Source organism: Oryzias melastigma, linkage group LG23 (assembly GCF_002922805.2).
Source record: "Oryzias melastigma strain HK-1 linkage group LG23, ASM292280v2, whole genome shotgun sequence".
NCBI lineage: Eukaryota > Metazoa > Chordata > Actinopteri > Beloniformes > Adrianichthyidae > Oryzias > Oryzias melastigma.
In genome coordinates this window covers 7,082,559-7,095,001 of record NC_050534.1, presented here as the reverse complement: position 1 = coordinate 7,095,001, position 12,443 = coordinate 7,082,559, and the positions used below count along the sequence as shown (strand labels likewise).

Here is a 12,443-nt window from a genome sequence, read left to right as displayed (position 1 = left end):
ATACATAAATAACAACACAGTTCACTAGGAAGACTTCCCATAAACCTCTTTGACCAATCATCTGCCTTATGGCCCATCTAGCCATTCTGGGTAGTGTAATCATACCATTATCTGACTATTTTGTGTTGATTAATGACCTTTACTGCAAAAATGTAATCTTAAGAAAGTAAAAGGACCCATAATTAAGAATATTTAAAAGACTAATCTTATCAAGAGAGTTATTCAATAAGCCAAATAATCTCAGTTTGAGACAACGCATTTTTGCTCCCATCTCAACATTCATGTGGCCCCTCTGCGCCACTTTTTGTGGTTTTGGGTTTCCTCAACATGTCGTTCTTTGACGTGATTTCTGTTCCCATTAAATGAGGGGTCCCCAACCCCCAGGCAGTAAACTAGTACCAGTCCGAGGGTTGTTTGGGACCGATGCTAATCAGGGGCCCCCAATTCTTGGGAACCCGTACGGGGACGCAAACCACACCGATACCCTAAAGCCTTGTTTCCACCAAGCGGCCCGGTACTGTGCGATACAGTCCAGTCTGGTATTTTGAGTGATTCCATTGTAAAACAGACCCATTAAAGAGTTCCAACCCTCTTGAGGTAGATAGAAAAAGGGAATAGGTCAGTGTGGGTGGAGCTGTTGTAGCCACCCGTTGGTTGGCAGAAAGTGATGACGACATTAAAGTAAGTAAAGCAAGAAAAAGACGAGTTGCTGGATGACCTCCATTCTTGTTGCTTTTATAGTCATCGCACTACAATGAGATGCTATCGGTCTACGCCAGGCATGTGCCGCGAAAGCAAACCGCTCAGTAGGAGGGAGCATTAACTGAATGGAAACTGAACTGGTCTGTACCGTACCACTCCTTACCTGGACCGAACCAGACTGCTCAGTGGAATTGAGGCTTAACCTGGTACCTCAACCCAGTTCCGGTACCCTAACCTGGTACTGGGTTTTTATGTAATGTTATTTATCTGTATTTTTATCTGTTTTTAACTTTTTAGCTGTGTTTTTATTGTTCTTTGAACTAATAATGTGCAGCGTTTTGTTCGACCAAGGTCATTTTAATGCGCCATATAAATCAAATAAACTTAAACTTCCTAGTTTCGCATCCGTTACCATGTCCAGTACCACGTCTGGCACCGCGTTCCAAGGGTTGGATACTGTGATTTAATGGAAAAAGCCAGCACGTCATAAAAGGATGAGTTGGGGACACCCGAAATATCCAAAAATGACATGCAGGGGGCCCAAACAACACCTCTATATGTGATGAGTTGCGAGTGAGAATGTGTAGTTTGAGAAGATATGTCTAAGTTGCTAGATATTTTTCTTAAAAAAAACAATTCTTGGTGAGACTGTTTTTATTACCTCACTGGCAGATCTCTTTTACTTACTATTAAAAATATATGTAATTTTTTAATTCTAAAAATTTTGACTTATTTCTATAGGGGTTATTTTTGTAGTGAATTGCCTTGTACTCAGAAAAACAATACATTTTTATGTCTTTTTGACATTGTTGAATATTTGCGATTTCAAATCCATATATATGTATTTTACTTTCTTTAATGTTTCCCTTTAATGTTTTATGCTTAAGAAAAGCATAACTTGTTAAAATTATATCCTTCTAAAAGCCTTAAATGTAATATTTTGGTAATAGTTTTTCTTATTTTTATATTTAATTTTGTAGTAATCACGTAAACAAGTAAGCCAAAATAGTTCTGGAATAATTGTAGTATTTTTATTAGAATTAAATCCTGCAAAAAATTGAAACAAAAACAGAAATGGGAAAGAAACCTTTTTTTCCCTGCATTTCTCTCATTAGAGCAGGTGGTAGTTACTGGAACGACCAAGCCATGTCTGCCGTTACCTGGGTTGCCATGGTAACCCTCCCCCAAAAATAATTTATTTCGGCAAGCAGTCTGCAACTTCCTCTGTCAATTTCTTTTTTTCAACCACCTCCGTCATGCTTCTGCCCTCTATACCGCGCTCTCTTTTTTTCCTTTTTTTTTGCGATTGTCTTGGAGGTTGTTTTCTCACTTTCCGTAAACTCTGCATCGCATCCGTCCCTGTCCTCCTCATTAGCTGTCACCGTGTGTCCATATTCAGCCATGGGGTGAGTTCATTTGCCGCTACAACTGGAGGAAGTAGTGCACCAGCCTCTACCGCCGAGTCTGTATTCACCGTCGGGGCTACACGTGGGTCTGTCCATTTGCGTAAAAATGCTTAAAAAGTGCAAATGTGCAGGTGTGCGTACATGTCCGCATGCATGCATGAAGCACAAAGCCCCGCGTAAGCAACCGCTCATGCCAATTATTTCATTACTGCCTGACAGATTTCTCTTTGCACTATAACTGCTCCCCTAGCCACAGGCAGCAGGAGCAACTCCAGCAGTCACACACACACAAGCTAGCACACAGCAACCAGTTCAGGTCCATCAATTAGGGAGGCAATTTGCTCAAGTGGTTCCACCTGGGCCAAAAAGCAGGTGGGTGGAAGTGCTCTGTTTACCTATCGGACGTTATTAGGGCTGAAAGATCGCTGGTTGTACTCCTGGCCTTGCCTCCTTGACGTCAGACTTTCAAGTTTTCAAGTCTCCCGATGATAACATCGTATCGTCACATCTGCGTTCTGCAGATGTGACGTTTCGTGTCAGCTTGCTAGTATTTAGGAGATGAAGATGCGGCCCGCATTTCCACCAGTGACAGCAACAATCTGCCGCTCCCGCAATACTATCTCTCCTTTTATCGCCCTGTTTCCTCCTCTCTGGAGTCCTTCAAGAGAAGTACAGCTCTGTGTTGACTTGTGTGGGCAAGTGACCCCTCTGAGTTTTGTATGCATATGCACACACAGCTGCCACTGTGGACAAATGTTCAGAGCGTGTGACGATATTTTACTCAGCATGCCACAGACGAACACAGTCTGTTTTAGTCTTGAAGCTACAGGAGTTTCTTTTTGCAACATTCTGCAGCCAACATAAGATAGTGCATATGCTCTGTCAAGCAAAGATGTATGCTTGTAGCCAGAACGTCTACATGCGTAGATCAAGAACACAACCAGCAAACTCACACATGAATAAGAACACAGAACCAGGACCCTTGTTTCACCTTTTTTCCTCTCCCCACCGTAGGCTTTAAGCAAGGACATCTCTCTCCTCCCTGGAAGAGCTTTTATCCTAAGGCTTATGTGACAAAGCACAAGATATAATTTATCGTCGGTTCAGCAAGGCAAAATTTGCCAACCTGGCACAATTCATTTGCTGAACATACCACTATTAAAATACAATTTTCTACCACCTTTTTTTAGAATATTTTATACATTGTCTGAAAGAAACGGTATAGGGTGTAGATCTGATTCCGGCCTCGTTGTGAATTTACTGCCAATAATAACTCCTGGAATCTATTACACCCTCTTTAGTCACAACTGTCTGATAGTCTGAGGGCAAAAAATTGGCAAACTTGTAAGGATATGTAGGTAGCCCACAGGAAATATCAAAGTCATATGCACAATCCAAATTCTTCCCTTCTCCCTTCCCTTTATTTAGCCCTCCAAGTGGAGAGTCACGGGAAAATAGGGTCTCAAAATTCAGACGTCACCAATGATCGCTGGCTATACATAACAACAGCAGTTTTATAACTCTAAAAAGGTCATGCTACAACAAAAAGTCATTAATTACATTTAAATATGGACTTCTTTGCTTCAGAGTACACCCACATGAAGAAAAGCGCTTCTCAGCTCGATGGAGGGCTTTGTACTCCACCAGGAGGGTTGAATAAAAAAATAAAATAAAATTCCGGACACACTAAAAATGCCCCTTCAGATAAAGGAGAGGGAGAAGGGAAGAATTTTGATTGGGCTATTGACTACTGTATGAGACCATAGAGTGCAAATGTTTGTGCAATTTTTTTATCTATGGGCATGCTGCGGGCAACAGATTGTGGCTAACTCGTATAGCTACGGGTACTTGCGTATTACCTGCACACCTCGTGTGTGTGGGATTCCCATGTAGTCAGTAAGGGGCCAGTACTTGCACCTTAATAACTACTAGATGAGGCATAAGGATGACATCATATGTCTGTTTAACGTATAATTATCCTTACAGACACTTCATAACACACTTCCCACATGTGCAACAGTCATTCTATTTTCATGACGTCCTTTAGCGTGGCCACACGAGTCTCAAGAGAACTGCAAGACACTCCTCTTACGATGCAACCCCTCCTCTACGAGCTTGGACAACCCAAAACCCTGCAGCACCCGAATGGATCACCCCCCTGTATGAGTGGCTAAGGCATAAGGGAGTAAGTACTGGCTATGTCAGTGTCATGAGGGTAAGTGATGGAGTTCACGCATCAATGCATACCTACAGAGGACGATGTGCAGCATAGAAATAGAAATGTTCTATTAGAGATAAACCTGGATCGTTTGTATCATTCCTTGTAAATTATTGTGTATAAAATGTGCATTTCTTTTAAGTGAAGGATGTGGCTTTAAAATAAGAAGCGTATCAGCAACGCAGAGGGGAAAAAAAGCTTTCTGTATTCATGAGTTTGGTTTTAAGAGTCCCTGCAGGTAGGATAATGAAGTTCCTCTTCCCCATGTGGAATGGACCATAATGATTATGATGAGACAGAATTGTTGGGGGTTCTTTTTCTCCCCCCGCCCCTGCTGTTATATCACAAAGTTGTAAAAAATGCATAAAATTATATGAAGCAGCGATGTAGCTGTAAAAAGAACAAAAAAAGTAGGTTCTATGAACAGATGCCCAAAAATTTGTCCCACAAAGATAATCGGGGAACATCTCAGATTTCAAAAGCGGTGCACATTTTCCAACACTTCTCTCCATCTCGGCTTCACCGTGTAATTCAAACTCCATCTAATCAATCTGCCGCTGAAAGCAGGTTGGTTCTCTGCATTCCAATCGCTCCCCCAATTTCAAAAGACAAAGAAGTTACCATTGGGTAAACAAAACGAAACCATGCCGTCATTTGAATAATGATATCCAGGCAACATGCGGGAATATAATTGAAGGCCGTAATGCTTGCCAGCGACATCAATTATGTCGGAGGGAATCGCCACGCGGCCTGCAAACCTGATGAGTTATCTTGGCGTGTTCCATGACTAACGCCCATGTCAGCACCTTCCCTGCCACATGCTTTAATAGCATTAGAAGATAAATGAGTGGCAGCGCTTGTTATGACCCATAACGACATGGCTCGTCCCTTTACAGTGAGCTGAACCCATTTGACTTTCGGATTGGTAGGGTAGGGCGGGTGGAGGGATAGGAATTGGAGACCCACAAGCAATCTATTCAAGGCGGCGATGAGCTAAGAGGATGTGACGCGCCAATGTTTTTTAGTGATTTTCATTATGCGTCATTCCCGTCTAATTCATTTTCAATTGGACCATAAGAGTTGTCGCCGTGAGCCACGCAAAAGGCAGGAACGAAAAGGGGGAGGATCTTGTTTGGCTGCGGGACGCGTCGCAGAGGAAAATAATGATCTTTATGAAATTGCTTTGGACACAATCTGACAGGCGAGACAAAGCAAGAGGCCGGTCTTGTTCGAATCGATAAAGCCTCCATTAGTTTTCTATAGAGTAACATGTAATTTATTGCTAAGGAGAGGGGGGGCAGCGCAGCATTGGTAATATTCCGCCAAAAAAAACAAAACGCTATAGTCAACGTAATGTCAAATTAAACCTACACCTCTGTCGGATGGAAATTAACAACTAAACGCTCCGAACACGCTGGATCCATAAAGCGTGACGGAGCCTGTTATCACAGACACCACATTCATGTTGCTATGGCCTAAGGGGCTGAGCTTTTGTGCAAGGCAGGAAAACCTCGTTTCCATGCTCATTCGAACGGCTGTGATCTCATTCGCGCAGAAGATCAGACTTTCTAAGTAGCTATTGATCAGCCCGTTGAACAGAAGCGATTGATTGAGCGCCGGGACAACCTCATCTCTACCTTTGACACAGAGTACAAATTGAAACCACGAAAGGGTAAACACACTTCCCGACCAGCGTTTCCTCCAGAAGGGGTGGGACTATGACACTCCGGTGGTCACCCAATCGATATCCTAGTAGGGAAATAGACATGGGGTCTGCCCGAGCTGGAATATGTCCATTATGTCGTCCTCAAACAGTAGGGCTTTCCTTTTGAGGGACGGGTTGCCGGTGCTGCAAGAACGGGCCCAGCAGAATCCTCCCTTCCCTTGAAAGAAAATGCTGATCTGAGAGGATCTTTCTCCTGCCAGCTGACAGGCCGATAGACAAACGGCTGTGCTCGTCTCTAACCTCTCATACTAACAACCTCCTCCTTTTTTAGTATTTGTCAGACTTCCCTGCATGCTCCAAACATTTTCCTCTTTTATTCAGCATATATATACGTGCGTGCGTGAGTGTGTGCGCTCAACACCCACATGACTAATTCATACAGCTGAGCTCTATCAGAGCGCAGTGACCAGAACACATTCCCTGGCTTCTGGCTGAGGTTTTAATTAAAGATACAGCTGCAGTAGCTGAAACCATCCAGTTCTTCCTGCAGGTTTTGACACCTCCCTTCCAGGAAAAAGCACGATCTAACAGTCTGGGTCTCCATGCCGATCCGGCCTGCAATTAACTGCATGTGGTAGACATTTCATCGCCAGCCGGCGTCCCCTATCGCGGTAGGTAATGCGCCCGAGGATGTGAGATGTAGCGTTGCATGTCCTTGCTGATTCAAGGTTTTACGGACTCGTTGAAATCTTCAGGCTTGGATTGGCGGGGCTCTGGGGAGTTGAGCACAGTAAAGTGGGGGGGAATGAAGTGTGTAAAGGCCGTGTCTTCCTGACATCACTATTTCCAGAGGCCAGCGAGTGTCTCCAGTAAAAAAAAAAAAAGCCCGGGCCCCGAAGTGCCAGCTCGAACTCCCTGATATCGCCATCGCTCCTTTTTACCGCCTCGCAACCCTGCCAAAATGCAATCAATATGTCTTTAGGAAAACGGGGTGCAAAAGTGTACACTTTTTTACTGTTCCGCAATCAATATGAGCGATGATAAAACACTGCTGTGAGCAAAAAAAAATGGAGACTTCACACGCAGATGAAAAGCGGGACGTTTGGCCCTCAGCCTTGAATTGCCATGAAAAGACTGCCACAGGTTTGGTCTGTGATTGATTCATCAAAGTGATTTAATTAACAAACCCTTTAACTAATGAATCAATTAGGCGATTGATTAATGTGCATCGCCCTTATGGATTACGGCTGATACAGACCATTAAAGATAAACCGTGCTCAATTTAAAACAGTTTACAGCAGATTACAAGCCTGGGAAGGCGTACCTATGTGTACCATTGCTGCGAGGGATTTCAATTCACCCTGGATTTGCCAAGTAAAACACGCCAATTGTGACAATGCCTGTGTATGCTGAAGGAGCATTACTGCAGCGCTAAATACACGCACATTATCCGGCTCCAGCCTAAAGCTGTGCTCGAGGGCTAAGTTCCCTAAAATCCCAGCTTTCTGCAGATTAATAATAGATACTTACAGGGGGAAGACATAATTAATGACTACACCTCTGCTCACGGAGAGCTCGCGCTGCAGTTTACCGACTGTAATTTACCGATGTTTTCAATGTAGGTGAGGACTGGAAACAAGCGTCTGCTCCGAGACGCCCGAAGTCGTTCAACATTCTGCAGCTGTGGCACCAACCGAATTAATATTCCGGCGGAACGGTGAGGCTCCGCGCTCACAGATGGCAAAATGAAACCAAATAGCGGCATGGAAATCTGTACAACAAGTGAACAAAGACCATTACGAACTGTTGTGTGGCAGGAAGTAAATAAATATATACAGCAGGAAATTTTATGGATCCCACAAAATTTGACATCTCTGCTGCAAGAAAACCAGCCATGCTATGATTTTTTTTTTTTTTAAGTCTTGCACATCTAATCAAATTCATACCAAAAGGCATGATGGATCTGCAGGTCATTAGCAGGTCACATCCTGAAGGCTGTAGTCAAAGTGTTCTGTGTTTGAAGCAAATGGTTTTCCTTTCCTGCCTGAGTTGTGCAACACTGACCTAATTAAGCTGAGATTCTCGAGGACCACAACCTGATTGGCTTCTATGATTAATGCAGAGCAGTACAAACTAGCGTTATGGATCGTTACTTATAGGTGGCGATTTGATTCACAAATCAAGATCAAAGACTCTCAGGTCAAACCACTATTTAAGTCTCGCAGGAGTCCTGGACAACAACAACTATATATTTTTTTTCACAATTTCCTTGTTTTAGTACAAATTTTACCTCCCCCAGATATTCAAAACCTCATCTAAATTAGCACACATCTTATACGCAGTGAAAATTAATTTCGGTATAGTGAACGACCCCTTCCCCCAAAATGGTGACATCACAGCTAGAGAAACCATCAAACAATGAATGGAGCTTTAATCTCTTATGGGGCTTAAAGAAACATATTTTTCTTTTCAAGATCCACTAATAACGCTAAAACATACGTGTCGTAGAATCCAAAGGATAATAATATTGGATGACCACAGGACCTAAGACATGGCGGCCATTTTGTGACAAAGTGTGTAATTTGGCGACTTTTGTTCCAACGATCCTCACAAAATTTCACACACAGGATTAAGTCTACAACCATAAACAAAGCTTTGTTGCCCTTTGACCTTGGGAGAGGGCCACCATCTTGAAGTTCCCCCCCAAAAATTACCATTAGTATCTTCAATAAATTCAAACTCTGAGGGATTTTGATCTATGGCCTCCTTAGGCTGGGTTCACACAGCTCTGGTGCGAAACGGAAGTGGTCTAGCTACGGCAGATGGCTCATTTTGGCATGCTCCCAACCTTGCGAAACTCCACGTAGGTTCATGCGATAACCCGCCATTATTATAGGAGGTACAGTAGTCCCCCCCATATTCGCTGCGGTTAAGCTGCGGCGCCTAGCGGAAATTTGAACCCAACAAAACGGATCTGCAGCGCCGCAGAGGCCAAACCGCAGAGGTTGAATGTGACTGACTGTAGTGGGATTTCTGCTCGCACTTTTAAAGTTACGTAAAGACTGCGGCGCTCACATCAGAGCCTGGGGTTACTCAAAGAGCATCAAGCTTCTTAGAAAAAAATGTTGATTTTAAACTTTTAAACTGCGTTAGCAGGGCAGGTTCGCAAAAGTGGCTTTCCTCCATCGTACGCATATTTTTACAGAAATATTATAATCTATATCTATCTATCTATATACATCTAAGATTTTAAGAAATATGAAAAAAATGATATATATATATACATATATATATATATATATATATAAATATATACACACATATGATTTTTTTCATAATTATTTAAATGTTTTATATATATATATATATATATATATATATATATATATATATATATATATATATATATAATTGTGGCTTGAGCCGAACAAAACAATATGACACACAACATGAACATTATAGGAACATGCTCATAGTTGACATAACTATGTTATGTCAAATGTTTACTTCCTAAAATTTTTCTAAAAATTTCTTAAAACTGTTCGTCAACCCCAGGCGATCAGAAAATAAAATGGTTGCTATAGAAATAAAACAAAAAAAAAGCTGGAATTTTGAAAAAAATACATTTTTTTAATGAATTTGTCACATACAGTTTTCAGAGAGCGAAAGTGAGGGGTGTGTAGGAGCTGCTTAGGAGGGGCGGGCGGGTTCCCGTACCGCCTGCGAGCCATACAATGACGCATGTGGCTTTACTTAATACTGTATGTTTCTTTATGTTTTTTATGTTTATTTATGTTTTATATGTAAGGCTTTTTACAGGATGTATGAAAATCACATTATGTATTCACAACATATATACTTTTACTTAGAATAAAAAGTTAAGAAACTATAAAACACAAAAATCAGTTTAAACGAAGACACTGCAACATCAAAGGAAAAATGTAACAACTAGAAAACACTTGCAGTCCTTTCATCTAAACTGACATCAATGTTTCCATAGACATGTCTAATAAACAGATTTTTTTTTTATCTCTGGTGGAATTACCAGAAATCTCTCACAATTTAAGTCAACATTTAGCACAGGAACGATTCCTACGCTATGCTAGCAGGTAGTTGAACTACGTCACATAACATTAGAAAATAAAAAACTACATCACACTGATCATTAGATTGTCAAAAATATTTTTCATTACAGTTTTCCACTGTGTGTTTGCATTCCTTAATTTGTGGTTTCGTGGATTCTTATTCAGTCACGTGAAACTCAGACAATGCAAGATGCTTGTTTGACATTTTTGCATCATCGATTTTCCTAATATTTCTTATTTAATATTTATTATATTTTTTTCTGATTATCAACTATATTTAAAACATATATTTTTAGAACTTTTTTTGTAAACTGAACTTCAGTCTAAGGTTTTTTTTTTGTTTTTTTTATTAAAAACACCCAATTGCTCTATTTAAAAAGTGAGAACCTTCACCACCACTTTACTTTGAAGGTGATTTTACTTCCAGTACCATTAGCGCATTTGGTTTATTTAGCTCACATGTGTCAAAGTCAAGGCTCGGGGGCCAGATCCGGCCCGCTGGGTGATTATATCTGGCCCTCCAGATCATTTTATAGTTTTGTTATTAACATCCTGATGTTATCTTGTGCTGGTAGCTATTGCAACAGATTCTCATTCCCAAGTCTTTCCATATTAGTGCATGGCTAAGGACCCCCGTGTCAAAAAAATTGTGTTTTGGGTGTCCCCAACTCGTCGTTTTTTGACGTCCAATGAAATTACTCCCCAACCTCCGGGCCTCAAACCGGTACCGGTTCGGTATTCTAACCTTAACCTGGTCCCGGACAGTCGATACTGGATGCATCAGTGCTGGCTCCTATATCGGTACCAGACGCTGCCCAGGCTTGGGCTAAGGTACCGGTACTGGCCGCGTCCCGAGGTTCGGTCCATGTTGGAAAGTTACGTTTTTTTTTAAGTTTTAGAGTGTTCAGTAAATGTTTGTCCTGTTCAGCCCGTGACCTAAGGTGTGCTTTGGATTGTGGCCCCCGTGTGATTGAGTTTGACACCCCTGGTTTAGTTTATAGCCTTAATATTCATCCTTATTTTACAACAATATTTACATTACCTGAAGTGTATTTACTACTATACACCACTATATTTATAAAGACTATTATCTGGAACAGATCGTGAATATCCGGATATTCGGACACCTGTCACAGCCTTAGTCAGACCAGTGTAGTTTAGGGTCTTGACATGAAGCAGTCTTTAATCCTCCCTTCTCCGTGGGCCGTGTACTCGCATGACACTGAGCATTTACCACTCCTTGACCCAAATCTGCCTGAAGCTGCAGCTCTGAGCGGAGCCCCCCCGATGCCAGAGGACGTCACTCCAACCCGCAGCCTCTAAAAGGTGATCCCGGGGACGGAAAATCTGTCTGCGGTTAATGAAAAAAGACTTTGGCCGGCGGATGTCAGGCGCACCGGGCGCGCACACATCCCCGTCACTTAGGCCCGCTTTTGGCTCGGGCTGCAGTCGTACCAGAAGATCAATGACTGCAGTCTTTAGGCAGAGCGGTGGTGTGTTTGGGTGGAGCTGGAGAATGCAGAGAGTGTTTTAGGGCTTTAAGAAAAAGTGCCCTGAAACACATTATTTCCTTAAAAAAAAAAGGCGAGAAACAACTGCAATCCCAGGTGGTGTTCCTGTTGGCACAGCCGATGGAGGAATTCAGACTGTTTCTTTCTTCTTAAAAAAAAAAAAGTGCTCAAAACCATTTTGTTAGCTCCTCTGTACTGTTTTGTTGCAACCTGGCTACCATCCAAAGTGAAAACAACCATAGGAATCCCAATTTGAACTAAAAACTTCAACCCCACTGCTGTGAAAAAGACTTGATTTTGCTGTAGGGGGTTTTGTTACCAACAGATCCAGAAGAAATGATACAACTGAATGTTTTTTTCTCTGTCAACAGGGAGACTTCATCCTGTTTTTTTTTTTTTTTTTTCTTTTCTTATTTGCATCTTTTGAAATTGAGAATCCTTTTTTTCAGGTGGTTTCTATGGTTTCCTTATGGATTGTAACACATGCAAACTCAGCTGCTTTAGCAAAGCTACTGACAGGGAAAAAAAGAAGACGACAAAACCTGCAAATCATCCATCATCAGCTTCATGTTACAGTCAGATGCCATTACAAGAATGCATTGAATGGGTTGTTAATTTTATGACTCCTTCAAACATGTAGATTTTTTTCTTGATTATTGAAAAAAGGTAGTTAAGGATTTTTTTTCTTTATTTTTCATTATTAGGTTTTCCATGAGGCTTTTATTCTGACAAAAATAGCACTTTTGTATGTGACAAACTGAGAAAATTAGAAATGCACCTATTTATATTTTATTTCTAAAAAATACACATTGACAGAAATAGAAAATGACAATAACTGCAGATCTTGTTGTCATC

General features: G+C 41.5%; 1 protein-coding gene across 1 annotated transcript in view; it reads right to left on the bottom strand.

Moving 5' to 3' along the window:
- Positions 1–12,443, bottom strand: part of tafa5 (TAFA chemokine like family member 5) — a 169,299-nt gene that overhangs the window by 150,290 nt on the left and 6,566 nt on the right. The gene's annotated exons all lie outside the window — the stretch shown is intronic.